This window comes from Monodon monoceros, unplaced genomic scaffold (genome assembly GCF_005190385.1).
Source record: "Monodon monoceros isolate NGI ecotype Baffin Bay Population unplaced genomic scaffold, NGI_Narwhal_1 Super_Scaffold_20, whole genome shotgun sequence".
In the NCBI taxonomy this organism is placed as follows: Eukaryota; Metazoa; Chordata; class Mammalia; order Artiodactyla; family Monodontidae; genus Monodon; species Monodon monoceros.
Window position 1 is genome coordinate 73,357,783 of NW_021703777.1, and position 13,701 is coordinate 73,371,483.

Here is a 13,701-nt window from a genome sequence, read left to right on the forward strand (position 1 = left end):
ATATGGTGTGTGTGTGTGTATATATATATGTAATATGGATGACCTTAAATTATGCTAAGTGAAATAAGTCAGTCATAAAAGGATAAATATTGTACAAGTCCCCTTATATGAAGTACCAAAAGTAGTCAAATTTACAGAGACAGTAAGTAGATGGTGGTTTCCAGGGACTAGGAGGAAGGGAGACTGGGGAGTTACAGTATAATAGGCACAGAGTTTTAATTGGTAAAGATGAAAATGTTCTGGAGATAGATGTTGGTGATAGTTGCACAACAAGATGAATGTATTTAAAGCCACAGAACTGTACACTTAAAGATGGTTAAGATGGTAAATTTTATGTTATATATATTTAACCAGTTAATGGACTGACTTGTGTCCACCCAAGTTAATATGTTGAAGCCCTAACCCCCATTGTGACTATTTATTTGGAGATAGGGACTTTAAGGGCGTAAGTAAGGTTAAATGAGGTCATAAGGGTAAGCCCTAATCCAGTAGGAATAATGTCCTTATAAGAGAAAGAGAAACCAGGAGTGCCTTTGCATGGAGGAAAGGCCATGTGAGGACAAAGTGAGATGGTGGTCATCTGCAAGCCAGGAAGAGAGGTCTCACCAAAAATCAACCCTGCCTTGATCTTGGGGATTTCCTGCCTCCAGAACTTCAAGAAAATAAATATCTGGTTTTTTAAAAAAATAAATTTACTTTTTTTGGCTGTGTAGGGTCTTTGTTGCTGTGTGCAGGCTTCCTCTAGTTGCGGCAAGCAGGGGCTATTCTTCGTTGCGGTGCGCGGGCTTCTCATTGCGGTGGCTTCTTCTGTTGCGGAGCACGGGCTCTAGGCGCACGTACTTCAGTAGTTGTGGCACATGGGCTCAGTAGTTATGGCTCGTGGGTTCTAGAGCTCAGGCTCAGTAGCTGTGGCGCACAGGGTTAGTTGCTCTGCAGCATGTGGGATCTTCCCGGACCAGGGCTTGAACCTGTGTCCCCTGCATTGGCAGGCAGATTCTTAACCACTGCACCACCAGGTAAGCCCCTAAATATCTGTTGTTTAAGACATCCAGTCTGCGCCATTCTGTTATGGCAGCCTGAGCAGACTAATACAATCACAATTTTTTTAAGTTAAAAAAATTATTAATGATATTTTGAATTGTAAAAATAATGCATTCATTATAAAAAATTCAAATCATACAAAGGGTAAAAAAATCATAAGGAAGCCTCTCACCCCATCCCCAGAGTAACCAATGCCAATAGTTATAAGAATATCTTCCAGAATGCTTTTATGAATATATAAAACATATATTTATATTATAAACACTTTCCTCTTCTTCTAGCAAGAATCAAAGTAGGGTCTCGTTCAGAAAGGGAAGATACCTTCAAGTTTGTTAATGCCTAAAACATAGTTTAACATATTCATCCATTCCATCCATTGTATATTTAGATTATTTCTAGATTTTTTTTCCTCCTTCATAAAATGTGATTAACTTCCTTATAGTCACTTAAAATTATTTCTGTTCTCGAGTTTTTTAGATCCTAACATACAATGCAACATTTAGCCTTTCCATTACCATTGTTTACGTAGGTTATTTCCCTATTTTTCTCCCATCATATAAATGTAATTCATATCTCTACAATGTTACTCTTTTAAATTATTTCATTAAGTTCCTAGTAATGAAAATCGGTCAACAGATGTGATACTTTTATGGAACTTGGTATATATTGCCAAACTGATTACCTGCCAACTTACATTTCTACAGCAGTGCTAACAGTACCAATATTAGATACTCCTCTTTAAAAAATATCTCCCTCTCGGGCTTCCCTGGTGGCGCAGTGGTTGAGAGTCCGCCTGCCGATGCAGGGGACACGGGTTCGTGCCCCGGTCCGGGAAGATCCCGCATGCCGCGGAGCGGCTGGGCCCGTGAGCCATGGCAGCTGAGCTTGCGCGTCCGGAGCCTGTGCTCCGCAACGGGAGAGGCCACAACAGTGAGAGGCCCGCGTACCACAAAAAAGAAGGAAAAAAAAAAAAAACTCCCTCTCTGCTAAAAAAAAACCAAAAACCAAAAAAACTCCCTAAAGTAGTAGTTAAAAAAGGAAATCTTAATTTGCATTTTTGATTACTACTGAGATTGAAGATTTTCAAATGTTAGTCATTAGTATCTCCTTTTCGTGTGTAAACCATCAACTCATACTCTACTCATACCTGTATTAGAGGCATTAATATCTTTCTTATTGATTTGTATGAGTCCTTCATACACTATATTACTCCTTTATCTATCAATATTTATTCCAAATATTTCCCAGTTGGTTTCTGTCTTTTAATTTTATGTGTCCATCCAACAAATATTCACTATCTACTATGTTCCACGTACTATGGTGGGAATTCTACGTTATTTTCTAAATTACTTTATATAGAGAATTACACACGTACTTTTTCATTCTTCCATTGTTTAAAGTTTTGAAAGGTTGAACTTAGATCAGGGCAAAAACCCACATATGATCCTGTATCACTGTCTGCGTGTCAGAGCTGGGCCTTTCTATCTCTCATGAGATTGCAAGCAGATGTTGGGCAAGGAGTCATTGAATGCTTGTTTGGGGTTGCAGGATGAGCCCAATCAAGGTAGTTCACTCACATGGGGATAAAGTGGTGAAGTTGTTGGTGGAGGCTTTTGCTCCTCTCCACATGGGCCTCTTCATACACAGGTCTGCTTGAGTGGAGTTTCGTGGAGCCTAGCTTCCTCCAGAGCAAGCAATCCAAGAGAATGAGGTGGAAAGCTGCAATCAGTGCCTTTATGACCTAGCCTCAGAAGTCACACACCTTCAGCTGTATTCTACAGGTCAGAGTAGCCTTCATTCAAAGGGCTGGAGGAGTATGTATTTCCAGAGTGGAGAATCACTGGGGGTTTTCTTGGAAGCTAGCTACCAAAGATCCTAACATCTTGATTTTCCTGTAATTTACTTTATAAAGCAAATACTGATAATTTTGCAATATTGTGTACCAGTCAATTTTGCAGCATACTGTTCTTTTAAACACAGCTGTGTTTTCAAACACATATGTGCGCATGGGTGCACCCAAGTATTTGAGACTTTCTGTTCCACAATTAAGGTTCCACAGATTAAAGGCCCTCTGTTACAAGGTCAGCCTATGAACTTCATTAGGGCACTAGATTCCACTTCAAACTCTGAATTTGAGTAAACAGAGTTCAAGAGTGCAGAGTAACAGACAAGTAGCTGGACTTCTATCTACTTGTAATCTGTTAATTAACTAGGAAACAGTTTGAGTCTTACCAGAAATTTTCATTTTCTAGAAAATTTTACCTGCTTTAATTAAAAAGCTCTTCTCTTTGTTTACCTACCTTTATCTAGAAGGTATTTTCTAAGTCCATGTGGAATTTTATGAATATTTTGTTTTAAAGGCACAGCAATTATTCCCACATAGGTTATTCTAAAAGAACTCAGGGCACAAGGAGACTTGGCAAAATAAGCAGCCAGACATCCCCAAAAGATTGTCCTCGGGTCTTGCCTCCAGCTTAGTCCCAGGTCCCCTCCCGGATGCCTGTTACCTCATATGCTCTAGAGCTGTTCTGTCTCATACGGTGGCCACTAGCCACACCCTACACTTGCAATATTGAAAGTCTGAATTGAGCCTTGCCCTAAGTGTAAAATACACACCCGATTTTGAAGATTTAGTATGAGGTAAACATTAGTATGTCATTAATAATTTTTATATTGATTACATGTTGAAACTAATATTTTGGATAATTAGGTTAAATAAAGTGTACTATTAAAATTTAAAAAAGAGCTCTTGCAGATGATACTAATTTGCTGAAGGTGATTCAGCTAGTTGAGGTGATTAACCAAATACTGAGGTAGAAGGCCAGGTTAGATGAAAAGGTCAACTCAGAGTAAGGAAGACAGTTTCTTACAGCTAACCTTCACCTCTCCTGCAGGATAGGCAAATAGGCACCTTCGTGAAATCTTTGTTTGGAACTCACACTTTCATTTTACCACTAGTCCCTCTTTAAAGTCTGCCAATTCATGGACCCAAGAAAACAACAGAGTAGCCCTAAGTTTTCCCAAATTGGGAAATCTCTTGGGTCCCAGTTGTTTAGCGGGGAAACTAAGAAGGTTAGAATGAGAGAGTAGGAAGCACCAACTTAGTTTACAAAGAAATGAGGTTCTTACACCACAAGTATTATCCTTATTTCAATCCCTAAGGTCAAAGCAACAAAGGTTTGAGCTGACTGCCTCCCAGTTCCCCACTATCTCTGGATCAGCCTTCAATACTCGTCTTGAACTGATTTTTAGTCAGCTTTCTGGATGCACTGTTAGGGAGGGTACAGGGTAATAACTGCCACGTTTGACGTACTGTTGTACATATAAGACTAAATCCCGATCCCCAATTTTCACCTGGGCCTGAGTGATCGAAAACAATCTCTACATGTCTCAGAAGACATCAACTTGCGCCCACGTCTACCAATACCCCCGCTATTCTAAAGACTCCGGCCGAGGAAAGCCATCAGCTTAGGCAAAGGGAGACACACTGCAGAGGACGTTGTCCACGACAGACGACACAGAGGACACACTGCCCACTTCAACAGACACGTGGCCTTCCCTCTCCACGTCGGAACGCTCGGCTCCACCCCTCCCACCCGGAACTACAACCCCCGCGCTCCGCGCCCGCACGAACCGCGTGACGCTCGCGCCCGCCCCGCCTACCCGGACCTACTGGGCAGGCGCAGGGCGCGCGCATGCTCGGCAGGCCGGCTGCTGGGGGCTTCGGGATGCTGCAATCTGTTGCGCCGCCGCCCGCGGAAGCCGGCAGATCCGGGTCTTGTGGCTAAGAGTGACGTGGTCAGTCGAATCAAAACAGAGGAGGGGAGGAAGCAGCGGCCAGGAGCGGCGGCGGCGGCAGGGACGACCGGAGCAGCTGCTGTGTTCCGGAAGCTTCAGGCGGTCTTTCTGCCGAGGCTTGGTCCCGGCCCCCATCTTCCCCGCCCTATCGGTTGTTGTCTGGGCGGGTGAGTGTCTGCCCCTTCTCCCACCGCCGTTTGCCGGCCCACCTTACCCTAACCCCGGTTTTTCCTGGTGGCTACTCAGGCTCTGGCGGACTGCGGCAGCTGTGGCAGAGCGGGGCTGCTTCTCGGGCTCGGTGCGTCCCCGGCTGGGCTGGCGACTCTGCACCTGGAGAAGCCCGCTGCTGCCGAGCCCGCGTCCCCCGGCGAAGAGCGAGGCGGAGAGCCTGAAATTTGGCTTTCTCTGCAGGAAACCAGAGTCGGGACTTGGCAGGGAAGTGGACGGTAGCCAGGGATGGTTTCATTTTTAGGGCAAGCAGTAAACTCGGGTGGAGGCGTATAATGGAGTAAAAAGAGAGAGAGTCGTAGCTGGAGGGAAAACCCCACAAACCTTGAAATTCACACTATATAATTTACCTCTGTTATTCAGCCTTTGCCGGGTTTGATGAAGTCACTAGGATACGTCCTTTGTTGTGATTGAGACTAGAGAGCTGCCGTCCAGAAAGCGGGAGCTTTTAGCCCTTATTGTGTTGTGAATTTGAAGGATTCCATTTTCCTATTTGTTCAGTAAGTGGAACCAGAGCCGACAGTAAAGAGGTAGCACCCTTTATTGGAACAGATAAAGTGCGATAAACTGGTTACCAGAGTACCTGAAGTCTTATGTTGCCATTTAAAGCCAGTTTTCCAAAGTGGCTGCTTCTGTGTGTTTTTTAGCCAAGATGATGTTTGTTAGCCGTAGAGAATCAATAGGATGTTTTCAGTTGTCCTAGTTTGCAAAATCGAAGATGTGGCCTTAAGAGAATGTCTTGGCTTTGCAAAAAGTCGGATGAGCTTCCTGCACGTAATACCTGTGCTTAAAGAGATCTTCCAGTTTTTGTGTTATTGTCAGAAACCACTGGCAGCTGTACGTAGAATAACTTGGATGGCGTAAGACCTTTCAGACGTAGTCTCGAGACCCTTAGGAGGCGTTCTCGCTGCCCAGTCTGTGGAGCTTGCAGAAGACTTGTGTTCCCTTCCACTTTAGTTGACCGGCCACGCAGATTCCTCTAGTGTAGCCTGCTTCGAGCCCTGCCGCTCTCCGCACTTTTCCACCGCAGGAACGAGACCGGAAGACCAAACCTCCCTTTTGTCCTAACTTAGTTTTAAAAAAGAATATTTTTCCCCAGAGAACTCATTAATTGAGGTGTTTCTTTAGCAAACGGCAGGAAAGAAAAACAGAGCTATGTGCTAAATTGATTGTCACTTATCAAATCCAGGTCTTAGGAATTTAGACTACTCCCTTGAAGGGTATGTCCTTGTGTGGCATAACATGGACCTCTTCCTAACAAATTTCTTCCTTCCTCGTGTGCAACTGGGATCTTTTTTTCTTAACACCACAGTTGGAATCCTGCTGATTTACACACAAATGAAATTATGTTTTCTTGAAGTTCTTTTTTTTACCTTTAATGCTAACCTATAACTGAATATTTTTGTTTATATGAAATAATTTGTGATAATTGGAGAAAATGTTGATTAAAGCAGATAAGCAAAAAAAAGAAGAAAATAAGTCATCAATATTCTTGCCATCCAGAGATCACCAGAATGTCAGGAGTGGTTTTATATCCTTCCAGACTTTTTTGCATTTATGTATTTTATACAAAAATGGTATCATACTGCATATGCTTTTCTGTAACCTGCTTTTCCACATAGTAGTACTTCATTTTTGAGTAACAAAGTTTAAATTTTTGCAGATAGGGACTTGTAGACCTTAACTTTTAGGGAATATTCACTGTATGTTTGTCACACCATAATGATTAAAATCGTGCTTCTAAAAGATTTCCTTTCAAATCTCTTATGATGATATTGTAAGATTTATGAAATTAATATGCACTGTGTGACAAGGCTTTGCTTGTTTAACTCTTGAAAGAGCAGGCACAGAATAGCCTGAGATGACAATATGGAAGTTTAAAAAGTTTTTGTTCATTTAGTGATCTGATTCAGGTAAAGGTTTAGTTCTATTCCATAGCTGCTATATACTCCATATACTGACCTGCTGTCCAGGCTTCTGGGAGTAAGATCCTAAAAGATTTTACTTTACTTTACACACTTAATATTCTTTATTAACATTGAGTCTTGGATATATGCCCATTTAGTCCAGTGCTTTATCAGTGGTGCCAAAAGAGAAGAAAGTTTCCCCTTCACCTCAATTTCAAAGGATAAGTACATACTACAAAGTATCCTAAACATGCTAATAACGTACTGGGGTCTGTTAGTCATAAAGTTAGCTAAATTTGCCTTAAATTATAGTGTTCAATATATATTCTAGATTTGTCCACTTCTTCCCATCCCTACTGCTACCACCTTTGCCAGCTAACCATCTCTCACCTGGCATACTGCATCAACCTCCTGGTCTCCCTGCTTCCACTTTGGCTTTCCCCTTGCCACAGCCTAAGGGATCCTTTAAAATGTAAATCAGATTGTGTCACGCCTCTGTTGAAAAGCCTCTCATCACGTTCGGAATGAAATCCAAACTCTACCAAGGTTTGCCAGGCAGTACATGTTTTGGCACTGCCTTCCTCTCTTATCTTGTATCCGAATGCCTAGATTAGTACCCAGGAGCCTGGTCACGTGGCACTAGCATTGTCCTAGGAACTTGCCAGGCTTGTTCTTGCCTCAGGGCATTTGCATTTGCTGTACCCTGTGGATTCAATCTTTTCCCAGATCTTCCCATGGCTGATTTCCATCGTGTTATTCAGGTCTCAGTTCAGCTTCTCCTTCACGGAGATTGCCCCCACAATTATCTCACCGTTCTCTCTTCTTTTTTCCATCACTGTCTGGAATTTCATTATTTTTTGTATTCTGTCTCCTATACTAGACGTTAAACTCTGGGAAGATGGGGACCTTGTCTGTCCTTTTCACTGCAAAGTAGGTGCTCAACGCATGTTGGTTGAATGTATAAACCTGAACACATCTGCATCACTCTTGAACGTACTGTCTATTTTAAACCAGTTCTTTCTATGGAAAAACTCTTATTTTCAGCTTCTTTTTGTAGGGCTGTACCTTGATTCTCCAACTTCAATAGTTCCTGATGCTTGGGCCAGAAAACAGTCACATTCTACTTTAGACCTATAGAACTAATCCCTGGGAGGAATTGGTCCCAGGTATCTGAATTTTCAACAAGCCCTTTAGGTGATTTGAATGCTTGTCAAAGTTTGAGAATGTGTTAATATTTTAATGGCTTTTCTCTGGGAGATTTCTTCTTGCTTTATAGTAGTAATGATAGCTGTCATTTTGGGGAACACTTTGTGTCAGGTACTATGCTAAAAACTCTAAGCATGTTTTTCATTTAACTGTAGAGCATTTCAGATGTAGGCATTCCGGCTCCCACTTTACAAATGAAAGAACTGAGACATAGTAAGTAGCAGAAAGTTGGATTTGATCCCATGTCTGTTTTCTTAATCACTGTACCCTACTGCCTCTGAACTACAGTGTTTAGAACTGTACACAGTACTTTGGTTTTGATAGGCCATGTTTTTGTTAAGGCCAAAGTAATGTTTTTTGTCCCCTTTCCAGTCGTGTCCTTAATGAAGTCCATTGTTCTGTTGGTCTTTTTGCCTGAGGTGCATATCTGGTAGATGACCTCAAGAAACATTCTGCAAAGGTCTTCTTGCTTTGTTGTATTGAATTTTCAGAGCCTACCAGGTTTAAAGTCAATTTGGATTATTTTCTCCTTCCTATGCATTACCTTGCATTCCGTACACCAGAAATCCATCTATCACTTTTTACCTGCTGGTATAGTCATTTGAATTCTTCCTACATTTTTTAAATTGATTTGGGTGTTTTAATATTTGGACAGCCATTGGATCATCATAAACTGAATAGATTTCTCACTGCAAGACTTCTTTCCAAATGAGTAAAAAAAAAAAAAAATTGATGCATTAATTTGGAGCAGTTAATCCAGAGAAATACCAGTTGTCTTTACTCTCTTCCTAGTCTTGAAGCCTGACTATGTTTATCTGTCGAAGCTCAGGTCATACATGACCTTTAGCAGAGCTCTATCCTAATCCACCTCAGGATTCTGTAAAGAGCCCTTTGTGGCTCCCATCACTTCACCTTCCATATTATCAGTAAATTGTCTGTGGCTCTCTGGCCTATTCGATTGGGAGGCCCATGAGGTCAGGGAGAACCAATTAAGCAATCAGTAGGCTTGCTGATGGAATAAATAAATGAAGAAAAATCGCAATTTTACCTGTATCTGTAAAAAGCAGTACAATGCTAAAAGGAAGTACAGTATTTGTAATAATCTTTTCCCATATAATGTAATAAGACTTAGAACAAAAACTTCAATAAAAGACACTAAATTGTCTAAATTGATAATTAATAGTGATATATTAGTATAGGAGTTGTAAAGACTTCGAAGAAAATTAAAGACTCTCGACTGTTACATTGTGGCTTATATTAGGATTTTTTTAAGATTGTAAAACTTCTTAGACAAATACTACTACAGGCTTGTGAGTAAAGGTATTCTTTTGGTGTGTGTTTATGCGCATATTCATATTTTGGCCCATACAAAAAGTGCTAATCATCTGAAATGGTTGGGCATATGTCAGTAGATCCTAACGTAGGTAAAGAAAAGCTTGGGCACTTCAAAGGCATTTTAAAAGAGGGCTGAAAATTATTTGAGTCTGAAATTTAAAAAATGTTACCTGTCTGAATATCAATAACAATGGCATTTACTATTCATGGAGTATATATGCCAGCCTCTTTACTTTCTTTACATACTTTATGTTTAGCTTACACATCGGCCTTCCAAGTCAGATATTGTTACCCCTAATTTACACTGGAGGAAACAGGCTCTGGTTAGGTAAGTTGCCCAAGGAAAAGCCACTGGAACTGTTGGGATTCAAACCCAATTTTCTTTGACCCAAAATTCATATACTTTATATTACAACAGTGTTGACCAGTCTTTTTGTCTTACACAATCATGGAAGTTATAACAAGTAAACCTACTTGTTCTGGCTGTCAGAATATGCTAATAGAACTGCGATCATGAATTGTTTTGTTCTATTTAAGCCTAAATTGGATATGCATTTCTAGTAGTCCCTCTTTTTTTTTTTTTTAAACACAAGACATGCTTGTTACTGAAAAGCTGCAAAGGATAGTAATATATAAAGCCAACAACAAAAGCTATAATCTTGTCATTCAGAAGTCATCTCTGTACATGTATTTCCTTCCAGTCTTTTTAAATTCATCTTTGGTACAAACGAGATGTAATACTCACATAAGCTTGTATTCTTTTTTGGGGGTTGTGGAGGGGGTTAACATAGTGAGCTCTTTACTGTGGCCTTAGAAAATTTCTAAACTTGATTTTAACTGGCTGCATTTTATATTTTGAATAAACTGGTTTACTCGAAGTTTTCATTTTATGTTGGACATGAATGTAGTTTACAGTTTTCACCATTATAAATAATGTTGTGGTGAACCATGGCTTTAAATAGTCAACCAACCAGTCTAATTATTTAAAAAGTCATAATTGGGCTTCCCTGGTGGCGCAGCGGTTGAGTCCGCCTGCCGATGCAGGGGACGCGGGTTCGTGCCCCGGTCCGGGAAGATCCCACATGCCGCGGAGCGGCTGGGCCCGTGAGCCATGGCCGCTGAGCCTGCACGTGCGGAGCCTGTGCTCCGCAGCGGGAGAGGCCACAACAGTGAGAGGGCCGTGTACCGCAAAAAAAAAAAAAAAAAAGTCATAATTATGACATTTAAATGATTTGAAATGTGATTCAATCATAGTTCAGCAAGTATATATAGCATACATATACTTGTAATCCGAGAAAATTTACATGAGAGTTTTTAATAGAGGTTGCTTGTGAGAAGAGAGTACCTTTTACTTTTCCTTTTTTTTCAACTTTCTGTATTTGAATTTTAAAATTAAATGTGGTTGCTTTCAAAATTAAAAAAAATGTTTAACTCCTTGGAAAAGTGTATATTTTTCTATACTAAAACCAATTTTTAGGTGTGTAGTAGGGCTTATATTTTGTTGATAACATTTTAAACTTCATTGCTTTTGTTTTGAAGAAAGTTACCTTGTTGCTTATTTTCATATTGAATTTTCATTTCCTTTTTTAAATTTAGGTTAAAGAACAGATGTGAGTCTCAGTTTTGTAAAAATACAGAATAAAACTGGGTTTTGCTCGACTGCACTCATTGACAAGTATTACAGGTGCAGCACTTTCAAATTTTAACAGCTAATAAAGATGCTTCAGATCAAGTTAGGGATATAGTAAGCATCTTCTTCGTAAATGAAGACTTAGAGGACAGTGTTCTGGTTGCTGTCTTGTTTTAACTTATACTTTTAAAAAACAGTAATTTTTCATATAGTATGTATTTTGTTGCTTTGTACTCTGGGCAAAGGTAATATAGAAGAAACTGACTTGCTTGAAATTTAGAAGACTTTTTTTTCTGTGGTGCTTACTCAAGTTTCATTTTTTAAAATAACATTGCTTTCTTTATCACAGAGGTTCTAAGCGTTTTTCCTGTCATCATGAATGGCATTGAGGTGTATCTACGTGCAGATATGTCATCTAGGCTATAGCATGGGTGAGAGAAGCTGTGAGTTACCTGAGTTGGGAAAGCAGTAGCCATAACTCCTTTCTGCTTCCAAAAATCATATAGGCAAGGAAGTGAATGGGAGTGATGGTGAGGAAAAGTCTTGATTCTGCTCTAGCTTATTTGGATGGTGTAAATCATTCACAGATTTGTAACATAACTTGTGATATACCTCAGAATTTCAGAACATACTAGTATTTTGTAATACAGCTGTTGAAAGCTGGTTTTTTAACATTTGTGAGTAATTTATATCCACCATGACTTGGGGTCACAGAATATGGAATTTTTATATCATCTGTTGAATTTTTCTATTTCTTACTTATGAAACACAGCCTTTTTTCCTGAGTTTAAAAAATTTTATTCAGAATATGACTAAGTAGTACTCGAGTAGAAATTTCAGAAAATACTTTTAGAAGATGAAACTTTGGGTTAAGATATTGAGTATAAACAAAAATGATTCAGTTGGAAAGTTTTCCTTTGTTTGACCATTTATAATAAATTTTACCCCTGGATATTGAGAGAATCTGTCTATGAGATTGTTTAAGAGCAAAGAACAGCTAGGGAAGGACAGGAAATTTGTAGGTGAGGGACCAAGGTTCAGAACAGAAGACTTCTTTCTTCCCTTTTCGCTTTTATGCAGAAGAGTGATAGCTGAGCCCCAGGAGAATACAAACACCCCAAAGCAGTATACAGAGAACTTGGGCTGAAGGTTGAAGATACATTTCAAATCTAAGGGCTTAAGAGTTACTGGCTCAGAGCATTTTACAGTTTATAAAGCACTCTTACAAATTCTCACTTGATGAACAGCCCTTTAAAATGAATAGTTTCAATTATCACTCTTGTTTTATAGATAATCTGAAGTCACAGAGAGGCTAATTTATCAATTTCTCAGTAGTGCCGTAACTTAAGTCATTTATCTGAGGTATATTCTTTCTGCTATCCCATGCTGTTTTTAGCAAGTGTTGCCTAAGGTGATTCCTAGAATACAATCAAATACAGGTAAGGGAAAAAAGGGTCGCAGAGGAAAGTAAAGGTAATGTCTAAGGTGTAGGAAAATAGGGTCACATTAATGGGGAATTTCCAGAAAAGTGGTGGCAGCCCTGGGGTGGACCTTTAACAGAGTCCTGTTCTGCAGAGACATCAAGGAATTAAGGAGGTAAGGAAATTCTAAATAATCTTGAAGAGTTCAGCTTTTAATAAAAATGGGATAGAAGTTAGTTAAGTAGTTCTCCTTTTGATCTTTCTCCAGAGAGATTATCACAGAAGTCATTTGTCTGTGATATTTATTTTGGCCATTAATTATATACTGGTATGTGATTATATTATTATATGAATGAATTATAATTAATAATTAACTTGATAGCAAGCTCTTGGAGGTGGGGCATGCCTTTTATTTCTTCTGTATCCTCCTCTGAACTCTTCTGCTAGTTACTTAGTCCCCTGGGGACTTGTTAGATATAACCTTTTCAGGAAAGGAGAAATGAGAGAAGACATGGGTTTGAAGCCCACCTCTACTGCGTGACTTTGGGTAAGTCACTGACACTCTCTGGGCCTCAGTTCTTTCCTCTCTATTTTTTATTTTATTTTATTTATTTATTTATTTATTTTTTGCGGTACACGGGCCTCTCACTGTTGTGGCCTCTCCCGTTGCGGAGCACAGGCTCTGGCCGCGCAGGCTTAGGGGCCATGGCTCACGGGCCTAGCTGCTCCGCGGCATGTGGGATCTTCCCGGACCGGAGCACGAACCCACGTCCCCTGCATCAGCAGGCAGACTCTCAACCACTGCGCCACCAGGGAAGCCCTGAGTTCTTTCCTCTTTAAATGAGTGGATGAGAACTGGTGCATCCCCAGAGTTTTAAGAGTAACACTTGTCAAGTTTTGGTTTGTTGAATATAAATAAAGACTTAGCATCCTCTAATCTGTACCTTATCTATACAGTGATATCTTGCACAGGCCTCCTGGTCATACTGACCTGTTTCTTCTATACATTCCCATTCCCATTCTATGAAAAATGAACATTTTGTTGTCATTCTTTCTAGCATGCTTTAGTCTCTTCCTTTGGAATAGTATGCCCCCAGAAAGAGTATCTATAAGTTTTTTGTTATCCTGTAAAAAT

At 40.1% G+C, this 13,701-nt stretch overlaps 1 protein-coding gene across 1 annotated transcript in view; it reads left to right on the forward strand.

The window, feature by feature from the left end:
* The first annotated feature begins 4,747 nt into the window (after positions 1-4,747).
* SMIM14 (small integral membrane protein 14) overlaps positions 4,748-13,701 on the forward strand; it is a 69,573-nt gene continuing 60,619 nt past the window's right edge. The window contains exon 1 of the mRNA XM_029234913.1: positions 4,748-5,006. The gene's annotated coding sequence lies outside the window, so the exon portion shown is untranslated. The remainder of the gene's footprint in view (positions 5,007-13,701) is intronic.